The 14,984-nt window shown below is 34.7% G+C and overlaps 1 pseudogene; it reads right to left on the reverse strand.

Annotated features, from left to right (window-relative positions):
* Positions 1-8,912: 8,912 nt before the first annotated feature.
* Positions 8,913-9,118, reverse strand: LOC121102315 (annotated as a pseudogene).
* Positions 9,119-14,984: the final 5,866 nt, after the last annotated feature.

The raw sequence follows: 14,984 nt of genomic DNA on the forward strand, positions 1-14,984 counted from the left end.
TTTGTTCTTGGAGAAGTCTCCCTAAGATCCCTGCTGCATCCAGTATAGGCTCTGAGATTAGTAAACAAATCTCTCTTCTATACCCCAGGCATTTTTCAAACTACAGCTTCCATGAAAGAAAGAATTGATAAGCTGGACTTCCTTAAAATTGAAAATCTCTGTTCTGCCAAAGACAATGTCAAGAGAATAAAATGGCAAGTTACATACTGAAAGAAAATATTTGCAAAATATGTATCTGATAAAGGAGTTATTCAAAATATAGCCCAAAAATGTATCTTAAAACTCAATAATAAAATCACAAACAATCCAATTGAAAAAAATTGGCCAAAGACCTTAACAGACACCTTATGGAAGAAGATACAGACATGGCAAATAAGCATTTATAAAGATGCTCCTAGTCATATGTCCTCAATGAAATGCAAATTAAAACAATGAGATACCATTATATAACTATTAGAATGGCCAAAATCTAGGACACTGACAACACCAAATGCTGGTGAAGATATGGAGCAAGAGCCCTCATTCATTACTGGTTAGAATGCAAAATGGTACAGCCCCATTTGAAAGTGGTTTCTTATAAAATTACACATACTCTTATAATACAATCCAGAAATTGCACTCCTCAGTGTTTTCTCAGAGGAGTTGAAAATTTATATCAAAACATAAAACCTGCACACAAATATTTGTGGCAGCTTTATTAATGATTGCCAAAACTTGGAAGCAACCAAGATGTCCTTCAGTAGTGAATAGATAATAAACTGCTACATCCAGAGAATAGAATATTTTTCAGTGCTTGGAAGAAATGAGTTATCAATCCTTGAAAAGACATGGATGAAACTCAAATGTATATTACTAAATGAAAGAAGGCAATCGAAAAGACTTCATACTGTGCGATTCCAACTATATGATATTCTGGAAAAGGTAAAACCATAGAGACAGTGAAAAGATTAGTGGTTGCCAGGGATTAGGAAGACAGGATGGATAGGCAGAGCACAGAGGATTTTTAGGACAGCTAAAATACTCTGTATGATACTATGATGGTGGCTACATGTCATGATATGTATGTCCAAACCCATAGAATGTGCAACACCAGGAGCAAACCCTAATGTAAACTATGGACTCTGGGTGATAATGATGTGCCACTGTAGTTTCATCAGCTATAAGAAATGTACCATCCTGATCAGGGATATTGATAATGAGATATGCTATGGGTGTGGGGGGGTATATAGGAAATCTCTATACCTCTACACCTTTCAATTTTTCTGTGAATCTAAAACTGCTCTAAAAATTAGTCTATTAGAGAAAAAAAATTCAGTCTTAAGTTTAAAGTGACACTGCTTAACTTGTGGGTTGATCCAGAATTTGTAATTCATATTAGTTTAAAGCTATTAAAAATTCTAGTCACTTATAAATAACCTGATTAGATTAAAAATTGAATACGTAAAGAAATAATAATTCAACCTTGCAAAAATCCCCTTAAAAATAACTGCCAAGCTTAAATTTTATTACATAAATTTTGTGATATATTGGATAATGTTTACAAGCTTTCTGTACAATGTAGTAAGCTAAAATCAAAGACAGGAATAACTCTATCACTGTTTCCCCTAAAATTCATGTGTAAGCCATGAAAGATGACCATTTCCAAACTTAGAAGAATCTGTAAATATCAAATTATTTAATTTTTTTTGCTTGGCAGGATTTTTAAAAATTTTATTTTTTCTTTCGCTGTATACAGCTTTAGTTTGCACATATTTTTAAAAAAATATTCTTTGACTCAAAAAACAAAGTGATTGATATGTACTGAGTTTGTAATCGAAAGTTAGGATTATGCTGCCTTATAACATTTTAGAAAGTTTTTTATGTCTCTAGCTCATGTAAGTTTCCTTCTTCTTGAAAACTAAAATCTGTTTTCACAATCTGTTTATCTCTAATTTAAGTACAAGATTTCTTGCAGTTTTTTTTTTTTAATTATGACGGCAGTAGAATGAGATGAAAATGTGCCATATCACCACTTACTATAATATTCCCAGGATATTTACATATAATTCCCGAAATTATATTTAGATATTGAAATAAAATGTTGTTAAGAAAACGTGATGTTTTAATGTAATTGATTTTAAATTTGTACAAACTGATAAATTTTTTTGCCCAGGTTTAATGACTGACAAACCTCTTTAAAACAGCCAATGTTAAATGAGCTATCCATTATAAAAAATGTGATCGTTATTTGAGCACCGCAGCAGGATAATAGATAATAATAAGGGTCAGAATTAGCTTTCTTCATCATAATTTGTATGCCTTAGTGAGAATGGCCAACTTACTAGCAATGGCATTTAATATAATTTGGAATATTCGATTATCACATTTACATTTAGTAAATAAATATGGATAGTTTTACTGTTAAACATAGAATTTTTATACAAATATTTAAGAATTATGTTCATGTCTATACTGAAGCTCATATTATAGAACTAATATAAGAAAAAGGCAAAAGAAAAAGAAAAGGAAGTTTTATAGATTAGAATTGGCATGCCCTTCAACTGTTACAGTTCATTTTTCCTTTAGTTAAAAAGAATCATTTGAATAAAATACATAAATATTAAAAAGGCAATTATGCTTTGTTACCAGGACGACAGAAATGAAGCACATGATAAAATAATGGGAATAATTTACAGCTCAGTGGGACAACCATAGAGACAATAATCTAATGGAAAAGGCATATTTATTTAAAAAGAAAATAAGATCTCTTATCTAAGCTCATCTTTAATTTCAACATTAACGCACCAGATGATAGTAAAGAACCCCACATTTCAAATCTTTCAAAGATGTTTTCAGTAATTCATGGGTGATTAGGAAGTAACATAACTATTTTAATGCAAAGAGATTTCCCTGAATAGATTAGCTATTCCATTCTATTTAGGAAGAAAATGCTTTTGCTTCCCTAGAAACCCTTTGGTGTTCTGTAACGAATGATGGGTCCATACAAAATCCTTTAGACTGCAGGTAGATCTGACCCAACCATTAAAATTCCACAGCTATCCTTACAAGGGTGTAGTATGAACACTCAAATATAACAACCTCCACAATTAGAGCCTCAGAAGGTAGAAAATACTTTCAGCCTTCGTAAAGGGTACATTTAAAATTAGCTTAATCTGCCATCTCTTCTGATGATAGCTGATAAATATTTTGAATAAGAATCCAGTAGTCTGGGAAATGTGATTCACTTGTAATTCAAGACCAGATGAGTATAACATAAAACATCAAGAAAAAAATTTCAAAAACCCGACTGGAACTAATAATAGGTCTCTCATAATGTATGCTTATCACTTTAGTCAACAATGCAAACCTAAATTGGGCTCTGGTACTTTTGATGAACTTTGACCACAATTATATGACAAAGACTGCCATCTTCACAAATCTTAAGTAGCCACAGCAGCATAAAGAGAACTCCATACCTTGGAGAATTCATCCAAATCTGAAAATGCATTGTGGGGGGCAGGGAGTGGATTATGAAAGAGGCCACTCAACATTCTTCTATTCATGAGATCACTGACTGCATTTTGATTGGAGACTAATGGCTGCTTATTTTTAAGACATTATTAACCCATAAAGAAGAATGTTAGCCAGAGGACAAATACAGTTGGGGTTCACAAGTATGGACAGACTATGAGGGCTGGCACAAAGGGAAATGTTTATTTGAGTAATGATGCATGTCAGATTGTTTTTTTGGCCTGTCCCTGGGTTCCTGCAGAGAAAAAGAGCTGTAATAAAAATAGGTGAAATGAAAGAACTCTATTACCATATGTCAGTTTAAGAAAATAAGAGAAAAATTCAGTTCTATTTTGTGGCCTACAAAGGGACGGCAACATAATTCTGTGGGGTAGGATTTATGGGGAGAATGTGTTCTACATCAGCTCAGAATATATCTATATAAAAGCACCCTCTTCAACATTAAAAACAAGAGAAATTCACCTGAATGGCCAGATTGTTTGAGAGTCTGGAGATCAACCTCAGGAGTGACAGAGGATATCACAGTGGTGATGAAAGGTCACCCAGAAGTGGCAGACAAGACAGGGCTGTGATAGAAGAAAATGTAAATTGTGACCTTTGGGGAGGCCGTGCAAAACTCTGCTGACCTACCTGAACCTGAATGGAAGGACTTACACGGCACAGTTCCAGAGACTCAGAGAGGTGGTCTGTTGCTATCACAACCTCACACTATCTTCAGCTTAGAGTGGCCAGGAGTGAGAATAATGTGAGATAACTTAGACTCTTTAAAAATACTTCCCTTCTTGAATATTCGGGGGCCTGCTTAAATTTTGGATAACTTAGTCTAAATAACTACCACCAGTATATAAATTCAAAACTTATCAAGAATAACCACTAATTTTATTGAAGGACTTTAATGCACATTATTACATTTGATCTTCATAACGACACTGTAAGATAGATATTAATGTCCCAGTTTCTCACATGAAGCTAAGAGGGTTTAGATAGTTTGGGGAATATCAGCTATGCAAATCTATAGCTAATTCTGATGTCTTTGTTCTGTTATACCATGGAACAATGGAGAAGCCTAGAATAAAGTTTCATCACTTTTTGCAAAATTCAATATTTACAATTCCATATGAATGCACAGGTAGTACATAAAGAAAAAAGGCTATTTTTGCTGAAGAAATAATTGTATTTCCTTCTTTTTATGTTTTCTCATCAAAAACTTGAAATATGAGAACAGTTAATACAATCTTGGTTGACCTTAAGATCCTTTAGGATTATTTTGTGATTTGACTTTCATGAACAAAGAACCAGTGAAAAAATACAAAACAAACCAATGAATGTGTAATGGTGCTGACAAGCATCTTGCCTGGCTCCCTACCCTTAGGAGACTGTCATCCCATTTCATTGTCAGTTTATAAACATCATTGCTAAGTGGAAAGCAGAGATAATTCATTCAGTTCACTTAGGAAAACCTTGAACTTCAGGTCACCTAAACTAAATCTGTTTAAATCTCAGAAGTAATGAAAGAGCAAACATAAAATTACAGAAAATTCTAATGCTATTTTCATTGCAGGGAGTTCAGAATTACATTATGCAAGGGAATATAATTAACTCCACTGAATTCTACCCTAAGTATCATGTTAGAACTGTAGGATTTATTATTAGCATAAATGGAACAAAAGCACAGGCCTGAAGTTAAATATCTGCGACATTGCCATCAGTGACCAATCAGAAAGGAACAATCTTGCAAAGGAATGACAGGTGGTTAAAAGTCAAAGGAAGTGATGAAAGCTGTAATTAAAACCATAAACTGTAAGTAAAAGAGCATATAAACTAAAGATCCATTTAGTCGATGGGTGAAAGAACTCAGAATAATTATATCAAGCTAAATGAAGAGCTCTTGCTTTCTTGCAAAGCTCAGACTAGAACAGATAAGGAAACTTCCCAACAGGAGCCAGGAAACCATTTTCTGTCGAGTCTGGCCTGACTCATTGATTTCTAGTAAAAACTTAAACTTCCTAAATATCACTTTCCCACACGTGTAGGATGAGACAAATCATACCTCCTTCACAGATATGTGGAAAAGACCAGTAAAATAAAATAGTTGAAAATATATTTGGTAGAAAGATAATCCAGTACAATGACATTTCTACTGTATGGTGGAAACATGACACATCTATGGGAGGAGGGGGACTGTGGAGACCCGTATTTCCACATTTGACAGAAAACCAAGTAATGTCCACCCTGGTAAGTGTCTCAGTATCTCACCATCTATTAAAATATTTTTAAATACATTTCTCCACCTCCTCAAGTCAGCTTTCCAGCTTAACGTCACCAGTTTCATACAGTAAGAGTCACACTTTTCTAAATTACTGATTCCTCCTGCTTCACAAGAAGGCTGTTGCTACTGTCCTATTTTGAAAAGATAAAAGGAGAACTGTAAGGAAAGAGCTGTAGACTCTCAAAGGGAGACAAGCGCGAAAGTTTTCCGAATAATAATGAAATTAATACTTTTGGAATTTCCTTCTCAACATTTCATGTCTCAATATTATAATTTACAGAGTAATCCATTACTTCGTAATTTATTTGCCAGTTCTTCCAAATCATTTTCAAGATGTGTGGTTGCTTTGGCAGTGACCTGAAAGTCACCCATGTTGCGTGCAGATGTCTTGCATTCGGCCTGGACAGTGAATCTTTTCATAGGACAGAAAGTACATTTCTGGTTTCCATTACTCCAGTGGGATTAGAATGCCACCCTATCTGCATTTGAATCACCTGCCTGGATTCTGAAGGTACTGGAGTCTGCACCAATGGGTGCAACTGGAACCTAAAGACAAATAGTCCTAAATCCCTATTAACTGAAAGGACCCCAAGTCAGAAAGCCCACTAAATCCATGTAATATATTTTGAACAGGTACTTTCCTACTTTTCTTAATCTTGAATGTGTCACAACTTCTATTTTACTCCCCAGTTTATTATTTCCAGTGTATGTAACAGGCATTAGGGTAACTTATTTTCCTTCTCAAATTGGAAGTCCTTCTAGGGAGTGTAAATCTGAACACAACTAGCCCAGCTCCCCCTACCCACCCACCACCAGTTCAGCCTCTCACACCCTAGCATTCCTTAGGTCTTAGCCTAATTTAAAAGTACCTCTATTTTATAGTAGTGCCTTTTAATTTTTTTTACATTTTTGGAAAAATAGTGATTCAAATCTTTTCTTCTGTGACCTTGGGCTTAGAGGTTTTAAGTTCATGGTTGTACTATTTTACTGCTAAAGCATCCTCTACATAGTTTATATAGATTACTAAATAATGGGAATAAATTCCTTCTAAAAGTGACAAAGTTGCTGAGATGTTTTACTTCTTAGAATAACACTTCTTGGGGTGCCTAGTGGGCTCAGTTGGTTAAGGATCTGCCTTTGGCTCAGGTCATGATCCTGGGATCCTGAGATCAAGCCCCTGGTCAGCTCTGCACTTGGTATGGAGTCTGCTTGTCCCCCTCCCTCTGCCCCTCACCGCCCCCCCCCCCCAATCATGGGAGCACTCTCTCAAATAAATAAATAAATAAAATCTTAAAAAAAAATAGAATGATACTTCTTTTCTCTCTCTGTAGTCCTCAGACTAATTCAAATGTTATGTCAGTGGGTTTGTACTTTTCCTGGCTTTGATTTATAAAAACCTTGGACTTTAGAGGAAGAGAAATCCGCTGGCATAGACAAAGCATTTCATAACACATCAAGAGAGCTCTAGATTGTAACTTCTGACAAAGATAATCATGATCCAAGTTAGGATGATCCATGCACTCACACATCCACACACTTTCCCCAGTCTAGGGAGAAAAAGAAGGAAAGTAAGAGGGGAAATATTAGCAGGGTGGTAGACATAACATAGAACTCCACTAGAACTAAAGAGGCATGAGGACAGAAACAAGAAGTATCTCAGGGGCACCTAGATGGCTCAGTCAATTGAGTGTCCGTCTTTTGGTTTCTGCTCAGGTCGTGGTCTCAGGATTCTGGAATCGAGGCCCACATCAGGCTTCACACTTAGTGGGGAATCTGGCTGAGAATTCTCTCTCTCCCACCGCCCAGCCTCCCCCCACTTACACTCTCTCTCCACCTCTCTCTCTGTCTCTCTAAAATAAATAAATAAATCTAAAAAAAAAAAAGAAATATCTAAGTAGCCACCTGTGTGGGCTGAAAACCAAGCAGCAGATAGTGGACATCTCTCCAGATGCAGAAGAGTAAGTAGCCCCTCCCAAAAAGCCTTGGTACTATGGAAGCCCCCTCATTCCCAAAATATTTAGTCTAACCCTAGGAAAAGACAGGTTGTCTTGGCTAAGAATGAGTTTATGCACACCTGAGTTTTTACAAAGTTTCATATCAAGAATATAATCAATAAAGTCAAAAATGTTTTATTTTTACATATTGTTAATCATATTCTAGATATGAAAAGCTCTGCGAAAAACCCAACTCAGATGTGCACAGTAGGGTTAAGTAGTTATTTCTGTTTTATAGTTACATCTGTATCACTGGCTTCCAATGCACTATAGAAGCTAATTCATATATGAAAATAGTATTAAACAAGAATATAGTACCATTTTCAATATCTTCATGTATTGGCAGTAAGAGCTTGAGGCTAGTAGTAGGCAATATATACCAGGCTAATGAAGTTAGTATGATCCAAGACATGTAGATATTAAATGTAAAGTATAGTATTATTAGGTTTGAACATTTAACCAAGCACTAAATCTCGAGACTACAACACTCACTGTCATCATACACATGGAGTTACAACATTTGGGTCCACTTACTCTTTGCAAATGAGGTGACTTGCTTCTTGACTTCCAAAACCTTTAAGCAATCTATTTCTTATAACATGAATCAAAGGTTTATTCAATGTCTTCTGAACCATCTGGGTGAGTTAAGGGTAAAAGAATCTTAAATGTATGTATTCATTTCATTTAAAATACACATGGGCTTATAAACCAATTGAAAATTACTTGGCATGAACCTAGAGGAACTTGGCAGAAAATCTTTCCTTGAGCCCAACACTTTTGACTAAGTCCAAATGCAATAAAAAAAAAAAAATTGCCCACATCTTTAGTCCTGAATTGGCAAAATAGGCAAATAGTAATTAAAGAAAAGAAAGTATACTGTAATAAATTTGAAATAGTTATCTTTTTAAATGAAATGTGGCTTATGAACAGTCTTATGTGTCTTTTTCTACATAATGAATCTTAACCTTTCAGGAATAGTCTTCTGACATCTGATTATATCTGAGTGGCTTTCATATGCCTTTGTGAGTCAGGTGTTTCTTCCTATTGTCATTCTATGATTGTGCTGTAGAACCTGAAAATAGTGCTAGGTGCTCTTCTTCCTATGTGCATACATGCATATGTGTGCATGAACACATACACATGAGTGCACGCATATACACACAAGTGTATATACATGTGCTAAAATGAAAAATTCCCTCCCTCCAATAAACAAAGATGACTCTCTGTATTTGTCCTTTTTGAATATTATGATTATATATATATGCAGTATGCTTCCAGTCTACTGATGGAAGCTCTAACACAATTTTTACTACACTTGATCTTAGCCAAAAGGCCAAGAAGTGATACAATTTTTAAAAATGTTTCCTTCCAATAAAGGTTGCCAGATAAAATGCAGGATGCACAGCTGAATTTGAATTTCAGATAAACAGAAAATAATTTCTTTAAGTGTAAGTATGTCTCATGCAATATTTGGGACATGCTTATATACAAAAAAAATCATCTTTATCTGAAATTCAAATTTAACTGAATGTCCTATTTTTGTTTCTGATGTGAAAATTCTACGCCCAGCACCTCTTAATGGATATATTTAGGGAAAAACACACCTCAATAATTAAGTAGTTTTCATGCTCCTACTATGTGGCCCCACTCTCTTTGGTACTATAAGAACCCAAAGATCTTTCCAGCTGACTACATTCCAATCAGGGGAACATCAGACTAACATGTGAAGAGTGTGGTATAGGTTAACTGCTCAATTATGTCAACTATCTACACAAGATCTGCTTGTAAATGAAAAAACATAATGGGACTACCTGAATTTAAAGAAGTTTTCATGATTGAGAAGCACTTTGAAGGAAATGAAGGTACATTCTGAAGAAGAGGAACAAGGTTGAAGCTTGTTCCTTAGAGGAGAGAGTGAATACAATATGTTCATGACACATTGCAGGTGCTCAAAATGGAAATAATTAATGTTAGTCAAAGGTGCTTAAACTAAAATCTGAAAAAATATCTGTGTATGTATATATGTATATGCCAACACTTCTTTTCAATTATTTGTAAAAGATGTTGCTTTACTTCAAAAACACAGTCACAGTCCTCCAAGCCTTGTAATCTTTGACTTACCAATACTTACCTAGAACTGGATTTGAGATCATCAAGAGTATAGACTGTGTCCATTCTCTTTGTATTCCCAGTGCTGAGTACAAGGCCTGGGCACAGTGTTCAATAAGTGTTTGCAGAACAAATTAGAGAAAGAAAAGAAAGGGAGGGAGGGTAGAAGGGAAGGAGAAATAATTCTTCAAGGCAAAAGGATGTCATAGGAGTTCTAAAATTAAACTATTATTTTAATTGATACATTTATTTATATTTTTTAAAGAATGAAAGGTGGAAATTGAATTTCAAAGATGCCAAAGTCACACAAACAGGAATGGCACTACTCTTTTTCATCCATTTATTTTGGAGAGTTTTACTTTAAATAGAAACAATAATGCAGGCTTTTAAAAAATATGCAGTTAAGGTTCCAGGAAGGCAGCTGTCCTCCCATCGCTCTTTAGAAATTACTCTTCTCCCATAAACAAAAAGTAAAAATTAGATAAATGTGTTTAAAGATTAGAGACTAGTTATTTGAAGTATTTAGAAGTGCAATTTCTAGGCATTTCAAAAGATAAGGATCATAGAGTAAATGACTTTGTGCAATTTTCATTGAAGATTTTTGAAATTCACATGGATCTGTGTTTGCCTTCTAAGAGATCGCTTGTTGTGGTATATTGATGTCAGCCTCAAGTCTAAAGGTCACTGCTGTCGCTGACAAGATACAACATCTCACTGTCAGTCAGTGAATTTTTCCATTAGGATGAAGGGGATTTGAATATTTTTCCTGCTTTGCAGTTTTTCAATCTCAAAATCATTATTTTACCATATACATATATTTTTTAAAGATGAATATTGCTTTCCTTCCTTTTCCTCTTGATTTCTATCAGGTTATTAGTAACTCCCTTCAGTACTGGTACTAGTTAGATAGCCAGGAGATATACCAAGATTTCCCTTGCTACTGATCCACCATGTGGATTTTTAATAAATATAGCAGACTTTTAGGAAATAAGATGCAAGGACTGTACATCTTGGCAGTGTCAAAATGTTCCTGGCCATGGCTTCCAAACACAGAGATTGACTGCTTTTACCCTACATTAAAAATCTGAAAAAAAGCTCCTTACTAGGCATTTTCACAGGTAAGACTAAAGTAGGAATAGCAAATCCCATGATTTCTGAGCCTAAAACTTCTGTGAAGAAAAAGTCCTCAGTCTCTTATTACCCCAGGCCAATGCCTACCAGTTTCACCAACCAGAGGCACAGAAGTAAATTCATGTTACATAAAGATAAGCATCACATAGACCTCTTTTCATTTTGGGTAATGATTTTATAGGATTTATATGAAATCACACATGCTTATTTTTTTTAGTCAAGCAATACAAAGTACAGAAGAATAATTTTTTTAAAAATTCTGCTAGAATCTCATTATCAAGAGAGAAAATGGGACAGTATCATTCCAGTTTCTTTTTATGCATGTGTAGTGAAAAATAATGTATAGATCAATAAAATTTATTTTCTTAAAATGAGGTCATAGTCATGTATTTTATTTAAAATATTATTTTCAATATTTCTTGAATTTTTAGGATAAAAAGGAGTCAGAAAGAAACAAGTTTCAGATAAATGCTTTCTTTTTTTAAAAAAAAACAAAACATATTCTAATTCCTAGAATATTCCTTTTAAGTTAAGAAGGAAATATTGTAATGGACAGTATAAAGCTGGAGCCATTATATTTTTTTTCTCTCTAAATTTCAATCTTATGTTATCAAAATGCCTCCTTACTAGAAAGGATGAGAATTCAGCACTAGATTATTTTTCTTTCTTTCCACCCTTCTGCTTTAAAATGGTCTTTTTTTGGGGCGCCTGGGTGGCACAGCGGTTAAGCGTCTGCCTTCGGCTCAGGGCGTGATCCCAGCATTATGGGATCGAGCCCCATATCAGGCTCCTCCACTATGAGCCTGCTTCTTCCTCTCCCACTCCTCCTGCTTGTGTTCCTTCTCTCGCTGACTGTCTCTATCTCTGTCAAATAAATAAATAAAATCTTTAAAAAAAAATAAAATAAAATGGTCTTTTTTTGCTTTTTATTTCTCAAAGTCCAAAACAGTTGTATTCTTTTCTGTAGGCATACAGCTCTCAGTTGTTTAGCCCAGTTTTATATCTGAAACTATATTAGGGTTTCACTTCCTACCTATTAATTTTTCCAACTACGAACTGTATTCCTGATTTCTACATTTTTACTCCTCTCCTGGTTTGCTGGATTGAGACAGAAAGTAGGTTTTCAGGAGGAACTTAGGGGTTTTCCCTGTGTCTGGTGATAAATGCCTTCTGCCTTTATATATAAATAACCTTTGAACTTGAATTACAAATTGGTCTTTCTCTGAATATTTTCTCCTTGGAATTTTGTAGATACTGCTTCATTTTCTTCTGATACTAAATGTCATTGTGGAAAGTCTGAGGCAAACTTGATTTTTCCCCTTTCATTCATTTGTTCCTTTGCCTGTGTGCGTGAAAATTTCTTTAGTCATTTTGAAATTCAATAACTAAACTAGAGCATGCCTCAATGTGTACTACTTTGTATCAATTTTTCATAGAACATGAGGTGACCTTTTACATTTTCACAATCAATTCTTTATTCCACAGCTAGACTTTTCCTACGTTATCTGCAAGTGTACTTTTACATTCCATTTGTGGAATATTTAACTGCAAAAATAACACTTATACTTACGATCTGATACATTCTTTCTGTCCTTTCAATATCAGTATCTTTCTCTCTTTTTTTTCCTTCTGCATTCAAAATAATGATCTCATGACTTTCTTCTATGGCGGTTGTTTCATCCTCAACTTTTTTGATCCTGTTTTTTCCCTAATTAATTTATTTGTTCAGTTAATGGTGTTGATTTATTCAGTTTGTTTCCATAGCTCAAAAATCTCATTCTTTATTAATCTACCTTTCAATTCTTATTCTACAGAATTAAGTCTTTACTAAATTCTTCTAAGGTGGGAGAAACTCCCAGGGAGGTTTGTTTGTTTGTTTGTTTGTTTCCTTCCTTCCTTAGAGTTTATAAACAAATAATGATTTTTTATTTCTTTGTCTTTTGCCTGTTAGATCCTTCCTTCCTTCCTTCCTTCCTTCCTTCTCTTTCATAATATGTTTTCATAGTTGTCATGCAATTATGAATGCAACTTGGACTGGGAATAATTTATGTTAGAGAACTTGAAATATTTGCTAGCTAGATTTTTAAAAAACTGTATAGGGGGTTTCCTGGGTGGCCCAGTCAGTTTAGCATCTTGACTCTTGGTTTTGGCTCAGGTCATGATTTCAGGGTGGTGAGATTGAGCCTGTCTCAGGCTCTGTTCTGGGTGTAGAGCCTGCTTAGGATTCCCTCCGCCCTCACACATATGTGCATGTGTGTGCACTCACTCTCTCTCTATCCCTCTCTAAAAAACAAACAAACAAACAAAAACAAACAACAACAAAAAACCCAAACCAAACTAAACCAACTAACCAACCAACCAAACAAACCAACCAAAAAACTATATTAGGATTTCACTTCATTAGTAGGTGACTGTGCCTTACTTCCAAGGGGTAGAGCAACACATTCAAGTTCCACCTCACTTCTAATTTTACCATGGATCTATTGAAAATGTAAAACCTGGTGGTTTTTCCCCACCTCTGCTTGGATCTTCAGATCCTGTTTTATATTAAAAGACTTCGGTGTTCATTCCCTCTGTCTCTGTCTCTTTTTCTCCCTCGATCCTCCTACTGCCTATCTACATATTCATTCTCCCTAAACTGTGGCATATTAGTAATAATTTATTGGATTTTTTTTAATGCATCATGTTCTCCTCTACAATTTGGGATTTGGATAGCAGGGTTAGACACTCCATTGAGGCCTCCCAGAATGGTATGATAGTTTCTTTGATTTTCGTGCTTTTAGAGTTTATGGCATGAGTTTGAACCCCTTCCTTGTTTGGTTGCTGTTGATGAACTTTGTTGTGTGTATCCTAAGTATTTGTGTGTGTATTTTATTGGATTTAGTTTTAGGACTTCAGGAAACCAGTTTCACTCTGCCATTTTTTAACAAACTATTATAACATTTTCTAAGTAGTATAAAATTATTATGTTAATAATTTCTGTGAGTCTTGAAAATCCATAAATTATTTTTTTAAATCTACAAATTCAACAAAATTAAAATAGAATAACAATTAATGCTATGGATGATGTTTTCTTCTGAAATTACATGGCCGCTCAAGATGTAGTCTGCTGACTACTTCATCATAAGTTCTTTGATTTTGATGAGCTGATACTGTCTAGGTCTGGGAGATGGCTTGATTCTGCCACTGCCTTTTTTTTTTTTTTTTATTACACTATGGGTTTTCTTTGATGTGAGCATATATGTTAAGTACCTTTTCTTATTGGTGCTCTTATTCATTTGTTATTTTATAGGTTTGGTGTCACAGAGACTGTGAACACTGAACTCATTTGGAAGTATTTATTGTAACGTGGTCTAAGATAAGAATTAAGGTAATTATTTTTTAATTTCATTGACATGGAAGCATGACACTCCAAAAATTATATAGACTTCTCACATGCTACAGAGAATGTGGGTACCGGTATTTTTTAATTCTATGTACCTCTAGAGCTATATAAGCAAAGGTATCAAAGCAGGTTGATCAATAGACAGTTCATATTGGGATGCATAGAGGAGTGCCTTTATAACTTCCATTTGCAAGTATGTGCTACATAAGTCAAGTGCTGGTGATAAAAAGAAAAAAAATAGCTATAAATTGAATCTCAGCCCCACATATGAGTTTAGGACTTTCATATTCTAAAGCATATTCTAAAGCATTTCAACTTATGTGTATATTTTCTTTTTAAAGTCCTGGATCCTTAAAATTTGTTATCTCAGTGTTTTCATTTTCAGATCTGTATAATCAGCAACATCTTTGCTCGGTAAGGGGAAAGTGAAATCCCGTTCCACTAGTGCCATTGTTTATGTAGTTCTAAGAAAGAAGGAGAGGAAGAAGGAAGGAAGGAAAGAGGGAAGGAAGGAAAAGGAAAGGAAGGAAGAAAGGCAAGCATCAAGGATGGAATTATGCTGTTGTTGAGCCTCTAATTTTCCTAT

Source organism: Ursus maritimus, unplaced genomic scaffold (genome assembly GCF_017311325.1).
Source record: "Ursus maritimus isolate PB19 unplaced genomic scaffold, ASM1731132v1 scaffold_13, whole genome shotgun sequence".
NCBI classification, from domain to species: domain Eukaryota; kingdom Metazoa; phylum Chordata; class Mammalia; order Carnivora; family Ursidae; genus Ursus; species Ursus maritimus.